The sequence below is a fragment of the Macrobrachium nipponense genome, chromosome 40, assembly GCF_015104395.2.
Source record: "Macrobrachium nipponense isolate FS-2020 chromosome 40, ASM1510439v2, whole genome shotgun sequence".
In the NCBI taxonomy this organism is placed as follows: Eukaryota; Metazoa; Arthropoda; class Malacostraca; order Decapoda; family Palaemonidae; genus Macrobrachium; species Macrobrachium nipponense.
In genome coordinates this window covers 32,885,332-32,898,730 of record NC_061101.1, presented here as the reverse complement: position 1 = coordinate 32,898,730, position 13,399 = coordinate 32,885,332, and the positions used below count along the sequence as shown (strand labels likewise).

The following is a 13,399-nucleotide window of genomic DNA, read 5'->3' as shown; positions in this document are numbered from 1 at the left end:
TCAAGGAAAGAAGGATGGAAGCCATAAACCTTTCTTGAAGGAAAACGGTTTCATTTTCGTGAAAAAAAAACAGCAGTAAGAAAACTGCAAAGCTTGGTAACAGAGAGGAGTGAAAATCAGTTACAAGACAGAGGTAGCCGAGTATACTGAAATGGAAAGGGTTCTCCTCTTCCAGCGAATTCGTGTTGGCGTGATTTGAACCATCACAGCATTGAGCGTTAAATAGAATAGGTCTCCCAGTTTTTCAGGCTTCCTTATTTGTATGTCACCAGTTACTACATTCAGACTCGTCTTATTTTCTGTTTTCCTTCTTTCTCTCCTCTTCTTCTTCTTCTTTCTTCTTCTTCTTCTTCTTTGTGAATAAGCAAGGAAGTAATTTCATGTGCTTACATTTTTATGTAGGCGGAGAAAAAATTGATATGATTTTATATAAATAGGCACTGACATAACCTTATATTTAATGTGTATTTTAAATAGGCACTCTCCGCCGTGCATGAAACACAGCTGCATCACATCACTCATTATACTCTCTACCGTTATTAAAAAAATATCAACTGCGTTCTTCATACCGGAACATCATAGGTAATGTGGGAACCTGCAGTAGAAATGAGATATGAGTTTGCATGGTTATTATATTAGTTCACGAAATGCCCTGCCGAAATTAGTGCCACGATATATTAATGGGGATATTTTGGACGCAGTTTTAATGAAATGACTCGCAGTGCTGTTTATGAAAACGTTGTCTTGATTTTGCCGTTGGAGTGGCCTTGTTTGCTCCAGGGATGTGGGAGTTTTGTTTGGTTGTCACTGTTACGAAGCACGGGATCGCCTATGAAGTGTTAGTTCTCGTTATTCCATAGAGCTATTTGGAAAAGAGACGCCTTTGGCAATGGCACTTTGAACAATAATCGTATGTAGCAAAAAACTTTTGTTTTAAAGTCCAGCTACGAATTTTATTTCTCTCTGTTAAGATATTCTGTGTAAAGGTTGTCTCATGGAGCCTTACTCTGGTAAATACGCTTTATTAGAATAGTATTGTTTGCTTTTTGACCTCAAGAGTAACTTACCCTATGAGATACGTGTGAGGCAGACGCAGTAAAACTGTTTGGTGGCCAGCGCTCATCCTTAATACAAGTGTAGGTATCGTTCTACTTGAAAGGTTCCTCTAGCTAAGAAACCTCAACGCTCATATTTTCTCCAGCGAGATATTCACGACACAGGGTATCTCGAAAGTAGGTCGAGCGAGATGTCGTTGGAATTGCATTATTACCATACTCGGTTTTTTTCCATCTGTCCACTCGCCTGTGGTGTTTGCGTATGGTAACACTGCGTCCCGGGCTTTAGATAGTTACATTCAGCTTACATTCAACAATTATAATAATATCCTATTTCGAATATTAACGGTGTAATTCGCATACAGTAAATTATTAAAACTTTTCAGTTGCAAATGTACACCCAGATATCCTTTTATTTACCTAAAACTTACATATAGCGTAACTATCTAAAGCCCGAGTATAGTCAGTAAGTCTCACATTATTTTCGCCGCTAATTATGAGATTTGGGTTTGAATGACGAACATCAGTATTATCGTATAGAAATAATAATTATGAAGTGCATTCTTTACCTGCTGATCTGTTTTAATGACCAAAGAGTTGCAGTACCAGACAGCCCTAGCTCTCTCCCAGTCAGTCAGTCAGCAGTCAGTCCAGGCCTTTGTGACCTCTGTCTTGTCGTTCCTTTTCATTCTTCTTAGCTATAGAGTGTTTCACAGATGATGAGTCTTTATTTTTTTTTCAGTCAAATTATTATAGCCTATCGTTTAAAAGGTCGGTCTATCGATTCCTCTTTAGGTAGAACCAATCCATTTTTTGTCTCTTTGAGCTTATCGGTTTTTATTTACTATAATTATTATTTCACTTCTTTCTTTATCGCTTCCCTCTATATTTTGTTGAACAGTTGAAGCTCTGTTCCTGAAAACTTTGGCATCTCATACTTTCAAATTACTCATACAACATATTTTCCATTCATCTCGTCATCGTGCACCTTAAAGGAGATTCGTCTCAGATCATAACAAATTCTTGCGGGGAAATTCATCCCGGATATTTCCGGACCATTGTAGTGGGAAAGGATTTTACATCGTGGACATTAAACAAAGCTTAATCCAGTCTCTTATCGTGAATATTTTAACAGTCTGTCGTTTTCGATATTTATCACGATTTCCATTTTTTTTTTTTTGCCTCAATACAAAACAAAATACAGTATATAACACGCACTGCATATGTGTGACAGAATGTCTACTGACGCTGCTGTCTTTCTATAGTTTTTGGATACTTCAATGTATTTGCATAGGTTCATTCTGGAATATTGAAAGTGTTAAGAATTTTGTTAAATATGATTTGTCACGAGAACGATTAAAGTGCTAAATTTGCTCCAAAAATAACAAGTTATGTTTAGCGCTTGGAAATAGCAGGTGACTTATTTTTATTACATAATGATCTTATGCAATTAGACAGTAAGAGCTCTCTCTCTCTCTCTCTCTCTCTCTCTCTCTCTCTCTCTCTCATTATGAGCTACTCAGAGGTATTTTGGCTACAGGCAATACGCTATTAACCCTTCCCTTCATTTGAAGGCTCCTGCCTTTCTCCGAATTCGAAGAAACGTCTAATTAGGGGCTCCTTGGGGGTGTTTAGCATACCTTTATGGGAGGACGAAATTATTGAATAATACATATACACATATATATAGTATATAATGAATTTTTCACGCCTCGAGCGAAATGCCAAACCCCGAATGTCTGGCATTGGTAGCATAGTCACGCGGAAATCATTTTGCGTTTCCGGCTCTCGAGGAGGATTTGAATTGGTGGCACGTGATGCTTTCGGGACTCCTCCTTCGCCTCACCCACATTTGGGCTGGTGTGGTTCGTCCCCCAAACTGTGGTGTGTGTTTGTGTGTGTGTGTGTGTCTTAGGTTTCAGGTGGGAAGATAAGTGTATATATATATGTGGTATGTATATATATATATATATATATATATATATATATATATATATATTATATATATACATATATTATATATATAATATTATACCTATATATATATATTATTATATATATTATATATATTATATATATATGTATATATAATATATATATATAATATAATATATAAATATATAATATATATATATATATATGTATATATATATATATATATATATATATATATATATATATATATAGCACACATACATACACACACACACACACACACACACACACACATATTATATAACATTATATATATAATAAATCTTTATCTATATCCAGAATGTCGGTACGAAGTTGCTAGTACAGGGCTTCGACTTTCTGCCGTTCCCTAACTGCCTGCTTAGATCAGCGGGGAAATAGAACGACTTTATGTACTGTGATATAATCGCTCCGCGTCTCCCAGTAGTTGGATTATATCATGCTTCTGGCGAGATAGAATCATCAATACTAAGCCACAAGGCAAATATTGTTTTGAGAATTCACCTTTTTCTCCTTTGTGTTAGTAGCTCCTGAAGACATTAGTCTTCCGGTTTCCAGCGTTATTTTTTTTGTTGTTGTGAGGTTGCTAAACCAATTGCCCTTCTTTATGGTGGTTGCAACCCACCAGGCTCATTTTATTACCAAGCACTTTCTTTTTATTTGACTTTCGGTCAGTATTTATAGGTATATACTCATATTTTAATGTTCAGTTCTGTGAGGTGAAAAAAGTTACAAAGACAGGTTGCAAGACAAAGAACGGTTTACTCATGAGAGTAAAAAGATGTGGAAAGTGAAAAATAAAATATTATCTCCACCTACCTCTTGAATCGTTTCATAAAAATTTCTCAGAAAAGACAATGCGTTCTTTTAAAGACGAAAAATATTTTAAGAAAAAAATAAAATCTTTCGGACGAAGGTAACTCTCTCCTGATATCCGAACAGATAAAGTGTTAAGGTCAACGAAACGACTGGCGAATATAAAAGATTCCCGCACACTGGATATCCCTTAACCAACGTCGAGATGGGAGGGAGGAACGTCAGAAAAAGTGTCCATTCGCCCATATTAATAGCCATAACGTGGGAAGAATCCACTCCGTAATTCGAGGGGAAAAAGTTTCTTTAGAATATTGATGATGTTAGTTCTTTCTGCCCCAGTTATGCAGTTTGAATTTGACTGTGGTTCTTTTGGGTTTGTTGAAGTTATTTCTCTTATCTCGTCCTTTTATTCTCATTGAAAGTTTGGATTCAAGGACACGCGAGTTTTGTTTGCTGACCTGGAAAGTGGTTTTCAAAATTTGTTAAAGCTTGTTTTCTCAAAACTATCATTTATAATCGGTCGTTTCCTAATTATGAACAGTTTTCTTAAAATATCTTTTGTGGATAAATATGTTGAAACTTGCCACAATCATAGTTTTCAAATGAGCCCAATTTATTTATTCTTGCTTCAATGACCAACGTTTATTTTGTCGTCTGTTGACAAAAAGTAATAATCCAATCCTCTAACAGTAATAAATCAATCTATACTGTTCATGATTAAAATCAACGTTTGTTTCCAGTTCTTTCAAATTGTCATCATTCCTTCTCGGAAGCGTAACATTGGCATGGAAAAGTTTCGGAAGGATGTTGAGTCTCTCAGAAAACTTTGTTTCCAGAAACAGAAGCACTCAGTGATTTTTAGTGAAGGAGGTTCTAGCTCTCCAGATGGTCTTTATGGTAAATGGTCGAAGCTATCAGGTACTGTGAACAGAAATTGGTTTTGCTGTAATAAATTAACTGTAGTTTCGTACACAAACATTCGTTTAAATATTTTGCTTTCGGCAAGTGATCACTCACAGCTTCAAAATAGGGAATAACTTGCGGGCCTCATTAAGAATATAGCAACACTGGAGCAGATGGTATTGTCAAGATTTTAAGTAAAAACAAAACATTATTAATGTTTTTTTCAATGACGGCCGCAAGTTATTCCCTAATTTGTAGGTCTGTGAGAGATCATTTGTCGAAAGCAAAAGCATTAAACGAAGTTTTGTTTACGAGACCACAATGAATTTCTTTCATGCCGTTAACAAGAAACAACACAGTATGCTCTATTTGTTGCGACTGTGTTTGTTGCTCTAATACGGGTGCGTGAACCTCGTCCGTCTTCTATTCTTCATTACTAACATTATTGTTGTTGTTGTTATCAAAGGACTGTTTACCCATAATATCGTATCTGAGTCGACTCCAATATTCAGATCACCGACGTTAGATTAGACCTGTCAAAACCAATGGCATTTGCTATCTTAGATACTTGTCAACCGCTTGGAACTCGATGCACGATGGTATTCAGGGCCAGCATTGATGGCTGAGAGGATTTCGGAAAGGGGTCAATAGCTCACTGGGTAAAAATTGACGTGTATGTCCATGGGATTTTTCTCCTTAATGAATTAGATTTTGTGTGCAGTATTTAACTCCTCTCTTTTAGCTGTTATGGAGATGTTCGCGCTCTTTTTTAATGGTGTGCATTGTAAAATATCTGTTTTATATCATAGAAAGAAAACCAAAGATCTAACAGAACTCAAAGGAGATACTGAGTCGATAAGACGAGAGGTAGCTTATCTTAAAGATAGATATAGGAAAGTAGAGGTATTTACCTTCTTTGTGAAAATATTTTGACTAAGTAGAATAATCACATTCTAAATTTAAAGCTTGTTCGAGCAATATTTCAAGCGTCGAACAATAGTAGTGCCAACATGTTATCTTATTCATATGGGGATGCAGGGGCAGCTTGAAATATTATTATTTAATAAGTCTTATGAACTTATTAAACAAATGTAAATTTCAGTGACGGTGAGCTCTGAAAGTGTCACGTATTATGATGAGCTTTAGGAATTTCCCGTTGCACAACTTTATTTTGCTGAAAACATTCCCGGGAAAATGGAATGTTTTTTTACACGTTTGGAAAGGGAGATAACTTGCATGCGTGTTGGTGCTTTGTTGCTTGCTCGGAAATGGTGTTTTCATGGGCCTTCGAACGGAAGACCCTAATTTAGTTAGATTTTTCGTGTCTTGTTTGTGCTCTCTTGTTTTTCTTGTTTGTACAGAAGCAATCAATACATCAGTTTGGTAGAAGTATTCTGTAAGTCCAATATTTATGTTGATTAGTTTTACCCGTTTTTAGTTTTTGTTTAGATTTCATTAAAAGTATATAAGGAAAAATAGTTGATGCTTCTTTACTTTGTTGGCATTTTTAATGTGATAAAAAGTGCCAGTGGAAGCTGGCCTTTTAATCAGCTGTAGTAAGCTGTGTATTTTATCTTCGAATTGACTTCTCATCCACGAATAAAAGCCGCCTGTATTTACTCCTGAACTTTTTGCTTTTCTCTGTGTCCCAGTTTTCAATCAGTTCCTTTATTAAAACTGAATTTTGGATCGTCTTTCCTCTTAGCTGCCAGGAAGACTGCTGGAAATCATTTATATCTTCTGTTACAGTAGATCACAGTATCAGTCTTGATCGTTATTGAATACTTGGGAATTTAAGCAGATTTTCTTATGGGTTCAGCTGTGAAAATGGTGGCGTTTTAAAAAGTTCACTGGCCTTGTAGAGTAAAGCAAAATCAATGAATTTCAACTCTCCCGATCGAGTATTATTTTGTTGCTCAGAACTTCTGATTCAAAGAAACTTCCCCCCGAAGCCCAGCACTGAAAGTTTATTTTTCTTTTGAGATGTCTCGTTAGTTTTGTAGCTCAAGGAACTTGGTCCTTGGTTTGTATACAAGGTTTATGTAGAGGCCCAACTTATTAGGATTCTAAATTTCTGACATGCTTCCTTTCACGCAGAATGTTGACATATTTTGAAGGTTCTATTTGCTTATTGCCTAAAGGTTATTTGGCTTACTGCCTCACATACCACGAACCAATTGCGGAAGTGATATGAGTAATTATATACAACTAAAAACACTGTAGGAAACAAACCATTATTTATTTTGAAGATCTTCATACTCTGCTGTATATCATACGTCCATGCTGTGCAGAGGAAACCCTCTCTCAGTGATGATACGACTCTCTCTCTCTCTCTCTCTCTCTCTCTCTCTCTCTCTCTCTCTCTCTCTCTCTCTCTCTCTGAGAAGTGATTGATTTATAAATTTTAATTTTACTTTAAAATCTCCCGGCGCAACGTATGAAGTAAAATGTGGGTGTAGGTATAAGTATGTGAAATTGTATGATTGTAAGTATCGAGAAATATTCGTGAAGACACTTCCTCTAACCGCAGGTGAATTGTTTTGCGCAAATGATGTGAGTTGTGGTTCAATAGTTGTTTTGTTTTCGCGCCAGTATTAATCAGTCGATCATCATCGCAGTTTAATACTGAAACACCCACTCGGAACACGCGTCGGCTATTACTGGTGGTTTGTTTACAAAGGGAACTGTGTTTGTTCGTGTGTGCGTGAGCAGATCAGAGCACAACATGAGTTATTGTTGTCATGGTTTTCATCTTTAAAGCATCGCAATGAAAGGCTGGCTATTGCCCTTCTCGCGTCCCTTACTATCCAAGTACTGTCGTTTTTACCTCCTAAGAGGCTATCGGGACTGGCAACCCTAATCAATATCTAGTTTGGCCTAATTGGAAAAATGTAAATAATTTACTGGGATTTTTCTGTGAATAAAACCCTTTCGTAAGTAATTAACCCTTGCCGATAAATAGATGGGAACCGCCGTTTTTCAACCATTTCTGTCTATTCATCCGTCAAAGCTCATTTACCTGTTGTATTTTTATGGAGGAAATTTTCCGTTAATTGAAATTGCGATTGAAATTCGCAGATTTTGTGGACAACTTTAAATTTGCCATTATCTTGAGAACTATGAGAAACAGATTATATTTTGTCAGTATACCCTTTCAGGTGATACCCTGGGTAGTGACTTAATGGTCTTGACCTTGGGCCTTCATGATAATAAAATATTTTCAGTGTTGTGCATTTCGCGTTCCGTGACAGACTATTTTCAGAGCTGTCTGTCTACCTTGCAAGAACTATGAAGGTGCCTTCTTCAACGATATGTAATGCACTCACAGAGACAGTAGCCTGGGTTGGTACCTCGGCGCGCCCGCACAGTAGTGAAACATGTCGGAAACACGCGTCCGAAACCTGTCGCATGTATTTCACAAACAAGTTGAAAACAATTCGACGACGGTAAACGGAGAACAAACATTTGGCAAACGCTAGATAATCGTATGAAGCAGTGAATAGATCTACAAATAAGTTGTTGTCTTGTATTTAGCTTTTCTGTGTGATGTCTGCTATAAGTTGCCGATGTGTGTTTATGACATTTTGTATGGCAGTTGGTGCCACACCCTAATTCTTCGACAGTCCTGTCAGATTACGTGTTTTTGTCATGTGTCAGTTACTACTTTGCGTCAGTATTTCAGACCTACCTTTTCTGACATATCTCATGTTCTGATTTTGAGTTGGTTTGTTCCTGTCAGTTTTTCGTTCTTCTTTACATACTTGATTTGGCCATTTTAATTTGCCCTACCTAGATTCCTTTTTTAACAAACTAGTGCCGTTTTCCGCTTCTTCCAAAAGACTGTCCCCACTATAGATGATAATAATAAATATAACCGTAATAACTCTTGAAGATATCGATACTCATGAACTGTATCGAAAAAAGGTTATCGTGTTTTACTCGAACTGAATGTCATGTTCAAGTTCAGGGTCGAAGTTACGACAAACAGAAGTCTGTTTACAGGACATAACGTAGCGTGAATTGTTTTCAGTTACGCCTGCTATCCTCGCCTTATCTATCTGGTTTTGGTCGTTATTCATATTTGATTTCCAACAGCCTGTATCAATAACATCCAGAGATTAAGTGTGTCGTAACCTAAACGAAATGACTTATTGTGACCTTTTATGATGATAATTATAATAAAATAGTGATCACGAGGCTTATATTACACACGCACGCACGCGGCACGCGCACACACACACACACACACACACACACACATATATATATATATATATATATATATATATATATATATATATATATATATATATAGATATAATATATATATATATATATATATATATATATATATATATATATATATATATATATATATATGTTGTATCATATATACACGTACATTTTATATCGTTCTTTTCTCGTAGCTCAATTACTTATCCCCTCAGAGAATGTTGTTCCAGAAGGTTTTGCCTTTGCAAATTATAATAATAATAATAATAATAATAATAATAATATAATAATAATAAAATAATAGAAATCTCATCGTAGTGAATTAAGCAACCAGTGTTCATTGTCATGCATTCAGTATTATGTCCTACCCGGTGTTGACACCCATAGAAATGGTACTGGAAAGGTTTTTAGTGGATTCTGCTTTCCCATACCCCCCCCCCCCCCCCAACTGCCCATTCCCACCCTCTCTCCGCATGGCCCTCGCCCACCCACGCTAGGTGACCTGGAAGCGTTTACGTCACCAAACGCCATTCAATAACCCCTCCCCCATCTCTCTCCTCTCTCTCTCTCTCTCTCTCTCTCTCTCCCCACCTCCTCCTCCTCCTTCTACCTTCATACCGGAGGTCCCCATTTCTCCAAAGCGAGGAGGCGCCCCGGAGACCTCACCTATACCGTATCCGTACTTGATGGTCATGGTTTGGAAATAGAGCCGTCTCCCCTGGAGCTTTTCTTTTCTCTGGAGGAAGTGGCTGCGGATTCGACAAGCGCATGAACCAATGGCTGTTTCCCGGGAGCTGGAATGAGAGCTGCACCTGATTGTGCGTTAGCCAGCCATTATCCCGAAAGGCCGAGAAAGGATTCATCATCATCATCATCACCGACTGGCAACTGGAAGTGTGTGTGTGTGTGTTTGTGTGCGTGTGTGGCGTGTGTGCGACGGAGTATATAAATGTGGCAGCGAGCGGGAGACGGCGTCAGCTGAGCGCTTGCTCCTCCGATCCTAACATCGAACCCCCTTGTGTGAGAGATAGAGAGAGCGAAAGAGAAAGAGAGTGAGGGCGCGAAAGAAAAAGACGGAAAACACTAAATAGTTGTAAGAACAAGAAGAGACGCCTTAAGGAGAGGAGAACCACTGCGCTCCGTCGGGTGCACCGCAAGTGTTGACTACGGTATTTGAAGCACTACTGACCATCTCCTCTCATTCACAGCCTCACTCGACACGGTGCTCAACCGAAAAACCCTCGACTGCTAAACACCCTCTCCATCCACCTCACACTCACACAAACTCACACACTCACCTGTAAAAGAGAAAGGAGTGAGAGCGAGAGAGAGAGGGATAGAGAGAGAGAGAGAGAGAGAGCCAGTGAGAAAGCACCTCCCCCTATCCCATCTCCCTCCAGCAGCCAACCGTCTTTACAACCCAGAGCCCCGTCCACCGCCTCTTCCTCCTCCTCCACCACCACCACCACCGCCACCTCCTCCTCCTCCTCCTCCTCCTCCTCCTCTTTTCCTGGCACTCCTCCCTCCTCCGCCAGCACCTCCCCCATCCTCCAGCAGCACCTCCTCCTTCGCTCACACTCATATACCTGAATTTCGGGCAGGCCACATCTCTTCCTCAGAGGCGCGCACACACACACACGTGCAAATCGCTGTCGTCGCCGCCCCGTCGTCTCCCTTTCGAGCTCCCTCCCCCAAAAATAAATAAAACCACACTGACCCGTCCTCGTGTTTGACTGTGCTTTCACACGGGGAATTACCACTTGTTCGCTTGCCTTCCGTTGTCGCTGTCAGTTCCTGCAAGGTGAGTTAGAGCTGCTTTCTTTTTGTTTCGTTTTGTGCTGGCATTTCCACAACTTAGTTCCTCCTCTGTACTCGAGTTCTTTTGCTGTGTGCGCTCTTGGGCTCCAACAATGACGCAAAGTTAAGGAGTTTTTCTGACATTGTTTCTTCAGTCCAGTTTGTTTTTCGTGTGTTCTTGAGTTCAAATAGCTTTTCGAGCATGGATTTTTTTTTATCTTAGAAAAGCTGTTTTCTGCAAAAGTGGATGTAGTTTAACGAAGAAGGGGACTTCATTGCCTTAGATATCTTAATTATTCTTCAGTTTAGATGTTTATTACATTGTGCTTAAACAGTTATGCCAGGTTATAAAAAATAGGGAAAACGTTTGAGGGTGCGAAGCTTTTAGCGGGTGAAGAAGGAAACCTGATCGTTTATGGCTTCCGTCCACAGGTGGTTAATGATAGTTATCATGGCCCCTGGCAAAGCTGTTGTATAGCTGTTGAAATTTTAGATACAACTTTTTTTCTTTCTTTTTTATTTCTTTTATAATATCTGAGCATTCGCCTCCGATCGTTTTGAAGTTGAGTTTATAAAGTAAAACTGAGCTGTTACTATTATAAGAGAAAATTCGTGCACATTTTGAAAACAAAATCCGAACTGTTTGCGGGATTTGTTTATACCTGTGATGCTGTAAGTTCCAGGGAAGCATGCGACGACTTAGTTTCTGTCCTCTTTACCGATTAATTTTGATTTTGTTTTGTTCGGTTTCAGTTTGTTTTAGCTTATTCTTCCAGTATGTCGGCAATTTATAAATGGTGGGTGTTATCTTATGTTTATTCGGCTGAAGGATCAGACTCTCTCTCTCTCTCTCTCTCTCTCTCTCTCTCTCTCTCTCTCTCTCTCTCTCTCTCTCTCTCTCTCTCTGTGCTTTCATCCCCATTTCCAGATCAAAAATGTGTAATTTCTGTTCATCATTTTTTTTCTTAAGTTCCAATAGATAACGGAGTTGTATACCTCGAGTTCACAATTATTTACTCATTTAAGCCGACAGATAACCATTGATATCTCAGTATAATATACATAATGATATGCATACCTACATATGCATACCTTAGGAATAAAATTCACCAAAAATGGAAGTAGAAATTATAAGATTACGTACGTCATTAGTTTTAAAGATTGCAAGATTGCTGGCGGGATCCATTGATTCAAACCAGTTAGCCATCTAGAGGGGTGTGGGTCCGATTCCTTGTCAAATAAGATCATCCTTCGGTAGTAAGTTATTCACAAGGTACTGCGGATTCCATAGTCTTAAGCTATTTGTAGTCTGATGTGTTGAAGTGTTAAAATGTCTTGGGCAAATGTAATTTATATATATAAATTATATATATATATATATATATATATATATATATATATATATACATATAATATATATAAATTATATATAATGTAAGCGTACTTGGCAGTGTCCATGTAGTGTTCATATTCCCGCGATAGAATTTCATTTATTTATTTATTTATTTATTTATTTATATTTATTTATTATATTGACAATATACACTTGAACTCTGAAGCGTTCCATGTTTATACAGAAATTATTGAGATATGAAATATGTGAAATTCTGGCTCTGTAACTGGGTGCAAAAATGTCCGCAGTTCTTGAAAGCAGGCCGTTTGTATTCTTACAAAGGAGAAGCGGGCAGTTAAGAAGTTAGTGGAAGGAGGTGCTCAACCCATAGTAATAAATTCTTATGTTCTCCTTCCGAAGTGTAATGGATGTGGGATGGATGCCCCTTTCGAAATTTGCGTTGCGGTTCTGTGGTTCGTGGAAGGTTATTTTATATATGTATGTATATGTATATATATATATAGATATATATATATATATATATATATATATATATATATATATATAATAATATATATATATATATATAGTAACTAACTAAATCGAAGTCTCGGTATATCAAGTACATTACATTGCCCTGCATTTTCTTGTTAGAAATTGTGGTAGTTAAACATGAACTGCCTTACCCGTAGACTATGAGTTGCGCATAGATGCCAGACTCTGCTTTATATAGCAGGATATAATGTTTGCGCGCTGTTGACGGACGGATGTTTGTGGGTACCCTGCGTTGTATCAACAGAAATGTTAATTTTTTTTTAATGTTTATGTCAATACCATATTTTAAACGAAAATTTTGTTGGCACGTCAATCTCCGTAAATTTTGTCTGAACAAGGTTATTTGCTTTTTGTGAATGGCAACATTAAATATAAAAGTATTCGAAATGTGTCACTTGATTTCAGTTCCTTGACGAGAGAAAAATGCAGCAGTGCAGCGACCTCTCTTACGTATTATTCTTGAGCAACTCCATCCACCTTTGTTAAATTTAAATTGTTTGTGCTTTTCAGACATTCACTCCCTAGAAATTAAACATTACAGAAAAACATTTTCGATCAGATGGAGACCTTGTTGTAGGCGCGGGACTGAATGGAAATCAGCAAGTAAATAACTAAACAGTTTTCAAGTGCCATTGTTAGTTTAAGACGTTAATGTAATTTTCTTTATTTAATAACGGCATTATTATTATTATAGTAAATAAAAAGTATCCATTTAAGGTAGTACTCGATGGGC

General features: G+C 37.7%; 1 protein-coding gene across 5 annotated transcripts in view; it reads left to right on the top strand.

Annotated features, from left to right (window-relative positions):
* The window catches only part of LOC135212068 (uncharacterized), a 359,803-nt gene that overhangs the window by 198,793 nt on the left and 147,611 nt on the right, over positions 1-13,399 (top strand). The window contains exon 1 of one of the 5 annotated variants that reach the window (XM_064245415.1): positions 9,968-10,150. The exons of 3 other annotated variants lie outside the window; for them this stretch is intronic. The gene's annotated coding sequence lies outside the window, so the exon portion shown is untranslated. Of the gene's footprint in view, positions 1-9,967; positions 10,151-10,509; positions 10,783-13,399 lie in introns of those variants that run through there. One more of the 5 variants, XM_064245412.1, reaches the window with a different exon arrangement.